This window comes from Arachis hypogaea, chromosome 15 (assembly GCF_003086295.3).
Source record: "Arachis hypogaea cultivar Tifrunner chromosome 15, arahy.Tifrunner.gnm2.J5K5, whole genome shotgun sequence".
Classification (NCBI taxonomy): Eukaryota; Viridiplantae; Streptophyta; class Magnoliopsida; order Fabales; family Fabaceae; genus Arachis; species Arachis hypogaea.
The window spans coordinates 128,841,666-128,855,324 of NC_092050.1; the positions used below are offsets into that span (position 1 = coordinate 128,841,666).

Sequence of the window (13,659 nt, forward strand, 5' to 3'; positions counted from 1 at the left end):
TTCGTGGAAATCCACTCCTCTCCACCGGAAATAGGTTGGAGGCTTACACGGTAAGATAAGAGGGAAATCTAGTCGTGGACAGGAAAGTTAACCATAACATTTCCTTCCCCTGAACCAGGATCCGCATAGTGACCATAGTAACACGGTAAGGTACAGGCGGTGGCCAAGTACCCTCGGCTAGTACAGTACGATCAAGTCATTCACTTCGCTAGGTCTTTCTATTAGAGCGGGTAGTGGAAATTGCTCCGCTTTCCTGTTTCCTTTGTGCATCTTTCTTTTCCCATGTCGGCGCTGCCGCATGCCTTTGATCAATAGAACAGGAAGAGGAGTCAGCCAAAAAGAAAGAACACCAAAAGTAACGACCACCAAGATACGCATAGTGATTCGATCTTTTGATCACCCATTTTTGGAAAACCATTTTGGGCCTTACACACGGAAGATTGGATTGCATGAATCACGAGTCTTATATACTGTGTTACGATCACCTCATATTGATCATTGAGGGGGGCCTCGGCCCAGGAAGGGGAGAGTGGCCGAGTGGTTAAAAGCGACAGACTGTAAATCTGTTGAAGTTTTTCTACGTAGGTTCGAATCCTACCTCTCCCACTTGTTTGTTGTAGACTGAAGAGTTTCCCTTTAAGGGGGTTAGCGTAAAATCGAGTGAAACGAGAGGAGCGAATAAGGAGAACTTCAAAACTCTTTCACTATTCATACGCACCTGCATCCGCAGCTAATTCTTGAAAGTAGTTTCGTTTCCTTATTTTATACGCACGAGGCTAGAGGTTGAGTTCTACACCGATCCCTTCACATTTGAATTAGTGGTTCTTTATCCCTTAGTAAGAAGGCGCCCTGAGGCCGCTTTTCAGGATGCTCTTTTAGGTTTTTAAGAATAGCAATTCTTGGGGTCATTGATGGAGCCGAAGCCCTAGTTTCTTGATGATAGGAATAGCCGTTATCTTCGTTCAATCCCTAACGGTCGCCTATCGGAGTTGCCTGTGTTAGGCATCAAAATTTCCTTCCGATCCGGACTCTTTCTTTGTAAGAAAGACATCCATACGTAGGGTGTGGTCGAAGATCAGTGACTGCTTCCTTTGCTGATCAGCGATCATGCCCCCTTATTCTAGCGGAGGAACAACTTCACATCGGATTAATTCCCTAGCTAATCCGCCTTCAAGCCTTGTTCCTTCTTCCGCTTCATCTATCTAAGCCTCTTCCTTGGTCTTTCGTTCGTAGTGGCGACAGGACTACTTAATAGCATAGCATAATTACTTAAAGAAAGCAACCTTAAGCCTGTGGAGCAAGAGTACATCAAATGGATTCACAAAACTGGAAGGAAGAAGGTACGTAGTTACTCGCCTTTCTGTAGTGCGAGAGGGCCGCTACTAACTGAAAAAAAAAGGCACTAGAGCGGGTTTCAGCTCTGGTTCGATAGGAAAAGATGTAATTTAAAATTGAAAAGATATGAAAGATATTTGAAAAAGATAGATTTGTTTTTTAAAAATATTGTGAAGATTTGAAAAAGATATTGATGAGTTTGAAAAAAATTTGAAAAAGATAGAATTGTTTTGAAAAAGATTTGAGAAGAGGTTGAAGAGGAATTGAGAGAGAATTAATATTAGGATTAAGATATTTTTAATAATTTTTTTTTTGAAAAAAAAGTTTGAAAAATGAACGTATGGGAACACGTTTATGCAAGAAAATATGGATGGAAATATGAAAATTTGAAAAAAAATCAATTTGGAAACAAAAACTTCCTCCCCTCCACAATCCTGGCGTTAAACGCCCAACTGCTGCATGTTTTGGGCGTTTAACGCCCATCTGTAGCCTCTTTTGGGCGTTTAACGCCCAGCTGTTGCTTCTGGATGGCGTTAAATGCCAGAATTCCTTTGTCACTGGGCATTTTTCCTGAACACCCAGGATGCTGCAAGTATGGCGTTTAACGCCCAGAAAGGCATCATTACTGGCGTTAAACGCCCAGTATATGCTTCTTTTGGGCGTTTAACCCCCAAATATACCTATTACTGGCGTTTTCTTACCAGTGAGCTCATTCTCCCTGTTTTGTGCTCTGAATCCTTCTGTAACCCTGTGAACTTATGCAATTGATTCTTTACCTTGAAGATTATTAGTATTGAATTTGTATAATTTAAAAATAAATAAAATAAAGAATAGAATGAAATAAAATAACACAAAAAGTTTTGCTAATGGCTGGGTTGCCTCCCAGCAAGCACTTCTTTATTGTCTTTAGCTGGACCTTGCTGAGCTTTTAATCTAGCTTCAGCCTTGAGCACTCTTGCTCAACATTGCCTTCAAGATAATGCTTGATCCTCTGTCCATTAACAATGAACTTCTTATTAGAATCAATGTCTTGAAGCTCCACATAGCCATATGGTGACACACTTGTAATCACATATGGTCCCCTCCACCGGGATTTCAGTTTCCCGGGGAATAGCCGGAGCCTAGAGTTAAACAGCAGAACCTTCTGTCCTTGTTCAAAGACTCTAGATGACAGCTTTCTGTCATGCCACCTTTTTGCTTTCTCTTTGTAAAGCTTGGCATTTTCGAAAGCAGTGAGTCTGAATTCCTCTAGCTCATTTAGCTGGAGCAATCTTTTTTCTCCAGCTAATCTGGCATCAAAGTTAAGGAATCTGGTTGCCCAGTAGACCTTATGTTCCAGTTCCACGGGCAGATGACAGGCCTTACCATACACAAGCTGGTATGGAGAGGTCCCTATAGGAGTCTTGAATGCTGTTCTGTAAGCCCACAGAGCATCATCCAAGCTTCTCACCCAATCCTATCTACGGGTACTTACAGTCCGTTCCAAGATTCTTTTTAACTCTCTATTAGAGACTTCAGCTTGCTCGTTTGTTTGTGGATGATATGGAGTTGCCACCTTGTGGCTAATTCCGTACCGGACCATGGCAGAGTAAAGTTGTTTGTTGCAGAAGTGAGTGCCCCCATCACTAATTAGTGCTCTAGGGACACCAAACTTGCTGAAGATATGTTTCTGGAGGAACTTCAGCACTATCCTAGTATCATTAGTAGGTGTGGCAATGGCCTCTACCCATTTGGATACATAGTCGACTGCTACCAAAATATAAGTGTTTGAGTATGATGGTGGGAAAGGCCCCATGAAGTCAATACCCCATACATCAAACAACTCAATCTCCAAGATTCCTTGTTGAGGCATGGCTTAACCATGAGGCAGATTACCAACTCTCTGGCAACTGTCACAGTTACATACAAACTCTCGGGAATCTCTATAGAGGGTAGGCCAGTAGAAGCCACATTGGAGGACCTTGGTGGCTGTTCGCTCACCTCCGAATTGGCCTCCATATTGCGATCCATGGCAATGCCATAAGATCTTCTGTGCTTCTTCTCTAGGCACACACCTACGGATTATTCCGTCTGCACATCTCTTAAAGAGATAGGGTTCATCCCACAAGTAGTACTTTGTATCAGTAATTAATTTTTTCTTTAGTTGCCTGCTGTACTCTTTGGGTATGAACCTAGCAGCTTTATAGTTTGCAATGTCTGCAAACCATGGTGTTTCCTGAATGGCGAACAAATGCTCATCCAGAAAGGTTTAAGAGATCTCAATAGAGGAAAAGGACGCCCCTTCTACTGGTTCTATCCGGGACAGATGATCAGCCACTTGGTTTTCTGTCCCTTTTCTGTCTCTTATTTCTATATCAAACTCTTGCAGAAGCAACACCCATCTTATGAGCCTGGGTTTTGAATCCTGCTTTGTAAGTAGATATTTAAGAGCAGCATGGTCAGTATACGCAATCACTTTGGATCCTACTAAGTATGATATAAACTTGTCAATGGCATAAACCACTGCAAGTAATTCTTTTTCTGTGGTTGTGTAATTTTTTTGGGCATCATTTAAAACACGGCTAGCATAATAAATGACATGCAGAAGCTTGTCATGCCTCTGCCCCAATACTGCACCAATGGCATAGTCATTGGCATCACACATTAGTTCGAATGGTAAGGTCTAGTCTGGTGCAGAAATAACTGGTGTTGTGACCAGCTTAGCTTTCAGAGTTTCAAACGCCTGCAGACACTCTGTGTCAAACACAAATGGCGTGTCAACAGCTAGCAGGTTGCTTAGAAGTTTTTTAATTTTTGAAAAATCCTTTATAAACCTCCTATAGAATCCTGCATGCCCCAGAAAGCTTCTGATTGCCTTAACATTGGCAGGTGGTGGTAATTTTTTAATTACCTCTACCTTAGCTTGATCCACCTCTATTCCCTTGTTCGAAATCTTGTGCCCAAGGACAATCCCTTCAGTTACCATAAAGTGGCATTTTTTCCAATTTAAAACCAGGTTAGTCTCTTGGCAACTTTTCAGAACCAGTGTTAGGTGATCAAGACAAGAGCTGAATGAGTCTCCATATACTGAGAAGTCATCCATGAAGACTTCCAGAATTTTTTCCACCATATCAGAGAAAATAGAGAGCATGCATCTCTGAAAGGTTGCAGGTGCATTACACAGCCCAAATGGCATCCTTCTGTAAGCAAACACTCCAGATGGACACGTGAATACTGTTTTCTCTTGATCCTGGGGATCTTCTGCAATTTGGTTGTAGCCTGAATAGCCATCCAAAAAGCAGTAATAATCATGACCTGCTAGTTTTTCTAGCATCTGGTCTATGAATGGTAAAGGAAAATGATCCTTTCTGGTGGCTGTATTGAGCCTTCTGTAGTCAATACACATGCGCCACCTTGTAACTGTTCTTGTAGGAACCAGTTCATTTTTTTCATTATGAACCACTGTAATGCCTCCCTTTTTGGGGACAACTTGGACAGGGCTCACCCAGGGGCTGTTAGAAATGGGATAAATAATCCCAGCCTCCAGTAACTTGGTGACCTCTTTCTGCACCACCTCCTTCATGGCTGGATTTAGCCGCCTCTGTGGTTGAACCACTGGCTTAGCATCATCCTCCAATAGGATCTTGTGCATGCATCTAGCAGGGCTTATGCCCTTAAGGTCACTTATGGACCACCCAAGAGCTGTCTTGTGTGTCCTTAGCACTTGAAGTAGTGCTTCCTCTTCCTGTGGATTTAAAGCAGAGCTTATGATCACCGAAAAAGTGTCACCTTCTCCCAAAAATGCATATTTCAGGGACGGTGGTAGTGGTTTGAGCTCGGGTTTAGGAGGTTTTTCCTCTCCCTGAGGAATTTCCAGAGGCTCTTTTATTTCCTCTGAATCCTCCAAATCAGGCTGAGCATCTTTAAAGATGTCTTCTAGCTCTGATTCGAGACTCTCATCCATGTTGATCTCCTCTACCAAAGAGTCAATAAGATCAACTTTCATGCAGTCTTTTGGTGTGTCTGGATGCTGCATGGCTTTGACAACATTTAACTTGAATTCATCCTCATTGACCCTCAGGGTTACTTTCCCCTTTTAGACATCAATGAGAGTTCGTCCAGCTGCTAGGAAAGGTCTTCCTAGAATGAGAGTAGCACTCTTGTGCTCCTCCATTTTCAGCACTACAAAGTTAGTGGGAAAAGCGAATGGCCCGACCCTGACAATCATGTCTTCAATCACGCCTGATGGGTATTTAATGGAGCCATCAGCAAGTTGGAGACATATCCGGGTTGGTTTAACTTTTTCAGTTAAACCAAGCTTTCTGATAGTGGATGTAGGTATTAGGTTGATGCTTTCCCCAAGATCACATAAAGCTGTCTTGGTGCAATTACCCTCTAATATGCATGGTATCATAAAGCTCCCGGGATCTTTAAGCTTTTCTGGGAAGCTTTTCAGAATGACTGCACTACATTCTTCAGTGAGGAGAACTCTTTCAGTTTCTCTCCAATCCTTCTTATGACTCAAGATCTCTTTCATGAACTTGGCATAAGAGGGTATTTGCTTAAGTGCCTCTGCAAATGGAATCTTTATTTCAAGAGTCCTGAGATAGTCTGCAAAGCGGGCAAATTGCTTATCCTGCTCCTCTTTACAGAGTTTTTGAGGATAAGGTATCTTGGCTTTGTATTCCTCAACCTTAGTTGCTGTAGGTTTATTTCCTACAGAGGTGGTTGGAGAAGCCTTTTTAGAGGGGTTGTTATCAGCACTTGTGTGTGTCTGATCCCTCACTGGAATTTGAATGCCCGGGTTAGAAGCTGGATTGGCGTTGGACGCCAAATCCTTACTTGTTTCTGGCATTTGAACGCCAGAACTGAGCTTCCATTGGGCGTTTGACACCAACTCCCTGCCTGTTTTTGGCGTTTGAACGCCAGAGCTATGCATGGGTTAGGCATTTAACGCCAGCTTTGCATCCTTTTCTGGCGTTTGAACGCCAGATTTATTCCTCTCTGGGCTCTTACTGTCCTCAGAGGGATTTGGACAATATTTTGCTCATCCTCTGTCAGTTGTTATTTTCTTGGCTTTCTGCTGCTCTGATGTGATGTATTTAATGTTTTCCCACTTCTTAATTGAACTTCCTGGCGCTCTTCTGTTATCTGCCTTGATAGCTGCTGTTTTGTCTGATTCAATTGTACTTTCATATTTTTATTACCATTTTTAGTGTCTTGTAGCATCTCCTTGAATTCTGCCAGCTGTTTTGTTAGAAAACACAATTGTTGATTGAGTTCAGCAACTTGTTCTGGTGGACCAAGTTCAGTAGATACTGCTTTGGTTTCTTCTTGTATGGAGGACCCACTACTTATGTACAGATGCTGATTTCTAGCGACTATATCAATAAGCTCTTGAGCCTCTTCAATAGTTTTTCTCATGTGTATAGATCCACTAGCTGAGTGGTCTAGAGATATCTGAGCTCTTTCTTTAAGCCCATAGTAGAAGATGTCTAATTGCACCCACTCTGAAAACATTTCAAAGGGGCATTTCCTTAGCATCCTTCTATACCTCTCCCAGGCATTATAAAGGGATTCATTATCCTCTTGTTTAAAGCCTTGGATGTCCAGCCTTAGCTGTGTCATCCTTTTTGGAGGAAAATATTGATTCAGAAATTTGTCTGATAACTGTTTCCATGTTCTTATGCTTGCTGTGGGCTGGTTATTTAACCACCTCTTAGCTTGATCTTTTATAACAAACAGAAACAGTAACAACCTGTATACATCCTGATCTACCTCCTTGTCACGCACTGTGTCAGCAATTTGCAAGAACTGCGCCAGAAACTCAGTAGGTTCTTCCTGTGGAAGACCGGAATACTGGCAATTTTGCTGCACCATGACAATGAGCTGAGGATTTAGCTCAAAACTTCTTGCTTTGATGGGAGGTATACAGATGCTACTCCCATATGTAGCAGTAATGGGGTTAGCATATGACCCCAGAGTCCTTCTGGACTGTTCATTTCCACTTAGATCCATGATGGAGAAAGGGAGATGATGTGAATTGCAAGTAAAATATATTTTTATTTTTATTTTATTTAATTAAAAATAACTGAAAAAAATTGAAATAAAATAAAGTAAAATAATTAGAAGATAAAATATAGATTTTGAAAATTAAAAGAAAAGGAAAATTAAAAGAAATTTGAATGTTGAATTGACTAATTAATTGAAAAGATTTGAAAATTTTTGAATATGATTTTCGAAAAAGATTTGAATTTTGAATTTTTAAAACTAAGATAAGATAAAATAGAAAGTTTTGAAATAAAAATCTGAAATTTTTTTTAAAGGAAAATTTCGAAAATTAATTAAAATAAAGAGAAAAGATATTTTTGAATTTAATGAAGAGAGAGAAAAACAATAAAAAGACACCAGACTTAAAATTTTTAGATCTAATGCTCCTTGTTTTTTGAAAGTTTTAGAGGGAAAACACCAAGGAACACCAAACTTAAAGATTTTAAGATCAAACCACAAAGAAGCCTCAAGAACACCTTGAAGACTCACAAGAACATAAAAAGAACACCAAACTTAAAACTTTTAGAAAACTAAAAAGAAGTTTTCAAAAATAAATAAAAAAAGAGAACATCAAACTTAAAAGTTTGACACGAGATTTAATCAAAGAAAAATTATTTTTGAAAAAGTTTTAAAAGGAGGATTCCCGATTACCAAGAACATAAGCACAACGCTCTAGCCAATTGAGCTATGAATTTAAAGTGTTTTAAAAAAAGTATTTAATGTATAAAATCTCTTTTTTTTTTAATACTGATAATTTAAAAACGCACAAGAAAAACAAGAAAATACACAGAACAGGAAAAACTAAAGATCGGACAAGAAAAATAGCAAGAAAAACTTGAAGATCAAGAAAGAACAATGAACACAAATTCGAAAATTTAAAAGAAAGTAAAAATATGTAATTGACACCAAACTTAAAATATAAAACTAAACTCAAATAGAAAAACTCAATTATTAGTTTAGAAAAATTTCCGAAAGATTTAAAAGAGAAAATAAGGATTTAAAAAAAATTTCAAACAAAAACAATAATAGAAGACGCAATTTTAGTGACTCTAAACTAAAAAGATAAATTTTTCCTAATCTAAGCAACAAAATAAACCGTCAGTTGTCCAAACTCGAACAATCCCCGGCAACGGCGCCAAAAACTTGGTGCACGAATTGTAAATCACACTTTTTACAACTCGTACCACTAACCAGCAAGTGCACTGGGTCATCCAAGTAATACCTTACGTGAGTAAGGGTCGAATCCCACGGAGATTGTCGGCTTGAAGCAAGCTATGGTTATCTTGTGACTCTTAGTCAGGATATCAATTATGATTATCAGTTTGAATTGCAAAAAATAAAAGAGCATGAAATAGATACTTGTTATGCAGTAATGGAGAACAAATTGAGGTTTTGGAGATGCTTTATCTCTGAGTCACTACTTTCCTTCCATTTTCTTCTTCACGCACGCAAGGCTCCTTCCATGGCAAGCTGTGTGTTGGGTTTCACCGTCGTCAATGGCTACCTCCCGTCCTTTCAGTGAAAAATGTCCATGTACATGGCTAATCATCTGTCGGTTCTCACTTGTATTGGAATAAGATCCATTGATCCTTTTGCGTCTGCCCAATATTTGTGAGTTTGAAGCTCGTCACAGTCATCCCTTCCCAGATCCTACTCAGAATACCACAGACAAGGTTTAGACGTTTCGGATCTTAGGCATGGCCGCCAATTGATTCTAGCTTATACCACGAAGACTCTGGTCGCACGGATCTGAAAGTTCTGTTGTCAGGAGAGGCGATCAGACTCATGAGCCAGGAACCCAAAAGATATTCATTCAATCTAAGGTAGAACGGAGGTGGTTGTCAGGTACGCATTCATAGGTTGAAAATGGTGATGAGTGTCACAGATCATCACATTCATCATATTGAAGTGCGAATGAACATCTTAGAACAGAAACAAGCGTGTTGAATAGAAAATAGAAGTAATTGCATTAATTCATCAAGATACAGCAGAGCTCCTCACCCCCAATCATGGAGATTAGAGACTCATGCCGAAGAGATACAATGTAAATCGTGAAAATGTCATGAGATTCATAACAAATCTCTAAAAGTTGTTTAAATACTAAACTAGTAACCTAGGTTTACAGAAAATGAGTAAACTACGATAGATAGTGCAGAAATCCACTACCGGGGCCCACTTGGTATGTGCTGGGGCTGAGACTTGAGCTTTACACGTGCCTAGGCTGTTTCTGGAGTTAAACGCCAGGTTGTAGCCTGTTTTGGGCGTTTAACTCCAATTTGTAACCTGTTTCTGGCGTTTAACGCCAAAATGCAACATGGAACTGGTGTTGAACACCAGTTTACGTCGTCTATCCTTGAGCAAAGTATGGAATATTATATATTGCTGGAAAGCTACTTTCCAACGCAATTGAGAGCGTGCAATTTGGATTTCTGTAGCTCCAGAAAATCCATTTCGAGTGCAGGGAGGTCAGAATCCAACAGCATCTACAGTCCTTTTTCAGCCACTGAATCAGATTTTTCTCAGGTCCCTCAATTTCAGCCAGAAAATACCTGAAATTATAGAAAAGCACACAAACTCATAGTAAAGTCCAGAAATGTGAATTTTGAATAAAAACTAATAAAATATAACAAAAACTAATTAATTTATACTAAAAACTACCAAAAAACAATGCCAAAAAGCGTATAAATTATCCGCTCATCATCCACCTTAGTGATGGTGGCTTGTTCTTCCTCTTGAAGATCTTATGGAGTACTTGAGCTCCTCAATGTCTCTTCCTTGCCTTTGTTGCTCCTCCCTCATGACTCTTTGGTCTTCTCTAATTTCATGGAGGATGATGGAATGCTCTTGGTGCTCCACCCTTAGTTGTCCCATATTGGAACTTAATTCTCCTAGGGAGGTGTTGATTTGCTCCCAATAGTTTTGTGGAGGAAAATGCATCCCTTGAGGCATCTCAGGAATTTCATGATGAGGAATTTCCTCATGCTCTTGCCCATGAGTGGGATCTCTTGTTTGCTCCATCCTTTTCTTAGTGATGGGCTTGTCCTCATCAATGAGGATGTCTTCCTCTATGTCAATTCCAGCCGAATTGCAGAGGTGACAAATGAGATGAGGGAAGGCTAACCTTGCCAAAGTAGAGGACTTGTCCGCCACCTTATAGAGTTCTAGGGATATAACCTCATGAACTTCTACTTCCTCTCCAATAATGATGCTATGGATCATGATAGCCCAGTCTATAGTAACTTCAGATCGGTTGCTAGTGGGAATGATTGAGCATTGGATGAACTCTAACCATCCCCTAGCCACAGGCTTGAGGTCATGCCTTCTTAGTTGAACCGGCTTCCCTCTTGAATCTCTCTTCCATTGAGCGCCCTCTTCACAAATGTCTATGAGGACTTGGTCCAACCTTTGATCAAAGTTGACCCTTCTAGTGTAGGGGCGTGCATCTCCTTGCATCATGGGGAAGTTGAATGCTAACCTTACATTTTCTGAACGGAAATCTAAGCATTTCCCCCAAACCATTATAAGCCAATTCTTAGGATCCGGGTTCACACTTTGGTCATGGTTCTTGGTGATCCATGCTTTGGCATAGAACTCTTGAACCATTAAGATCCCGACTTGTTGAATGGGGTTGGTGAGAATTTCCCAAAATCTTTTTCGAATCTCATGTCGGATCTCTAAATATTCACCCTTTTTGAGCTTGAAAGGGACCTCAGGGATCACCTTCTTCTTGGCCACAACTTCATAGAAATGGTCTTGATGCACCCTTGAGATGAATCTCTCCATCTTCCATGACTCGGAGGTGGAATCTTTTGCCTTCCCTTTCCTCTTTCTAGAGGTTTCTCTGGCCTTTGGTGCCATAAATGGTTATGGAAAAACAAAAAGCAACGCTTTTACCACACCAAACTTAGAAGGTTTGCTCGTCCTCGAGCAAAAGATAAAAGAAGAGAGTAGGAGAAGAAGAAATAGAGGAGATGGAGGGGGTTAGTGTTTCGGCCAAGGGGGTGAGTAGGGTGTATGATGTGTGAAAATGAAGGAGTGAAGATTGGTTTATATAGGAGTGGAGAGAGGGGTAGGGTTCGGCCATGTATGCGTGGGTTTGGGAGGGAAATTGGTTTGAATTTGAATGGTGAGGTAGGTGGGGTTTTATGATGGATGGATGTGGATTGGTGAAGAGATTATGGAGAAGAGGGTAGGATTTGATAGGTGAGGGGTATTTGGGGAAGGGTGTTATGGAAAGGTGTGAAGAAGAGAGAAAGAGCTGAAGTAGGTGGGGATCCTGTGGGGTCCACAGATCCTGAGGTGTCAAGGATTTCTCATCCCTGTACCATGTGGCGTGTAAACGCCCCCTTGATTGCCAATCCTGGCGTTAAACGACAGGTTGTTTCCCATTTCTGGCGTTTAACGCCAGCTTTTCTCCCCTTTCTGGCATTTAAACGCCAGCTCTGTGCCCTTTTCTGGCATTAAACGCTAGCTTTGTGCCCCTTTCTGGCGTTAAACGCCAACTCTATGCCCATTTCTGGCATTAAACGCCCAGAATGGTGCCAGACTGGGCGTTTAACGCCCATTCTGCTATCCTTACTGGCGTTTAAATGCCAGTAAGCTTCTCCTCAAATGTGTGCTATTTTTAATACTATTTTTCATTCTGTTTTTGCTTTTTTAGTTATTTTTGTGACTTCACATGATCATCAACCTACAGAAAACATAAAATAACAATAGAAAATAAATAGATATAATAAAATTGGGTTGCCTCCCAACAAGCACTTCTTTAATGTCAATAGCTTGACAGTGGGCTCTCATGGAGTCTCACAGATACTCAGAGCATGATGATGGCCTCCTAACACCAAACTTAGAGTTTGAATGTGGGGGCTCTATTTGACTCTACATTGAGAGAAGCTTTTCATGCTTCCTCTCTATGGTTACAGAGGGAGATCCTTGAGCCTTAAACACAAGGGAGTCCTCATTCACTTGAAGGACCAATTCTCCTCTATCAACATCAATCACAGCTTTTGCTGTGGCTAGGAAGGGTCTGCCAAGGATGATGGATTCATCCATACACTTCTCAGTGTCTAGGATTATGAAATCAACAGGGATGTAGTGGTCTTCAACCTTTACCAAGACATCCTCTACAAGTCCATAAGCCTGTTTCCTTGAATTTTCTGCCATCTCTAGTGAGATTCTTGCAGCTTGTACCTCAAGGATCCCTAGCTTCTCCATTACAGAGAGAGGCATGAGGTTTATGCTTGACCCTAGGTCACACAGAGCCTTCTCAAAGGTCATGGTGCCTATGGTACAAGGTATTGAGAACTTTCCTGGATCCTGTCTCTTCTGAGGTAATCTCTGCCTAGTCAAGTCATCCAGTTCTTTAGTGAGCAAGGGGGGTTCATCCTCCCAAGTCTCATTACCAAATAACTTGGCATTTAACTTCATGATTGCTCCAAGGTACTTAGTAACTTGCTCTTCAGTAACATCTTCATCCTCTTCAGAGGAAGAATACTCATCAGAGCTCATGAATGGAAGAAGTAAATTCAATGGAATCTCTATGGTCTCAGTGTGAGCCTCAGATTCCCATGGTTCCTTATTAGGGAACTCCTTGGGGGCCAGTGGATGTCCATTGAGGTCTTCCTCAGTGGAAATCACTGCCTTTCCCTCCTCTATGCATTCGGCCATGTGGGACGTGTTTATGGCCTTGCATTCTCTCTTTGGGTTCTCTTTTGTATTGCTTGGGAAAGTACTAGGAGGGAGTTCAGTAACTTTCTTACTCAGCTGACCCACTTGTGCCTCCAAATTTCTAATGGGAGTAAACTACCATTTGTACCCACGAAAGTTGAAAACACTGACATATCTACCCATAGAAAAAGGAAATTACCATTTGTACCCATGAAAAATGATTTTTACAAGTAAAATTATCCAAACCCTAAAAAATTACCTAAAATCCCTAAATTACTCTTATCTTCACCACCAAACCACCTCCTTCACCCAAACCCCTTTCTAACCCTAACCCTCTTCACCCAGCCACCACCCCTCTTTTTCTTTCTAACACACTCTCACCATTACTTTCCACTCAGTCCCCACCGCTGCTCCAATGGCTCCTTGCCACACCCTCCTCTCTTTCATCCTCACAGTCACAGTAACACTTGCTGCCGCTTCCCCGGAGAAGAAGAGCACTTTCATGGTGCAAGTACACCATGAAGCCAAGCCCTCCATCTTCCCAACCCACAAGCACTGGTACGCTCCCCACTAACCACTCCATCATCCTCATCTACTCATCACCTTACCGCTACCACCACCACTAAC

The 13,659-nt window shown here is 41.0% G+C and overlaps 1 non-coding gene across 1 annotated transcript; it reads left to right on the plus strand.

Annotated features, from left to right (window-relative positions):
- The first annotated feature begins 523 nt into the window (after positions 1–523).
- Positions 524–606, plus strand: TRNAY-GUA (transfer RNA tyrosine (anticodon GUA)). The gene has a single exon. It is a non-coding gene; the product is annotated as a tRNA-Tyr (tRNA).
- The last annotated feature ends 13,053 nt before the right edge of the window (positions 607–13,659 follow it).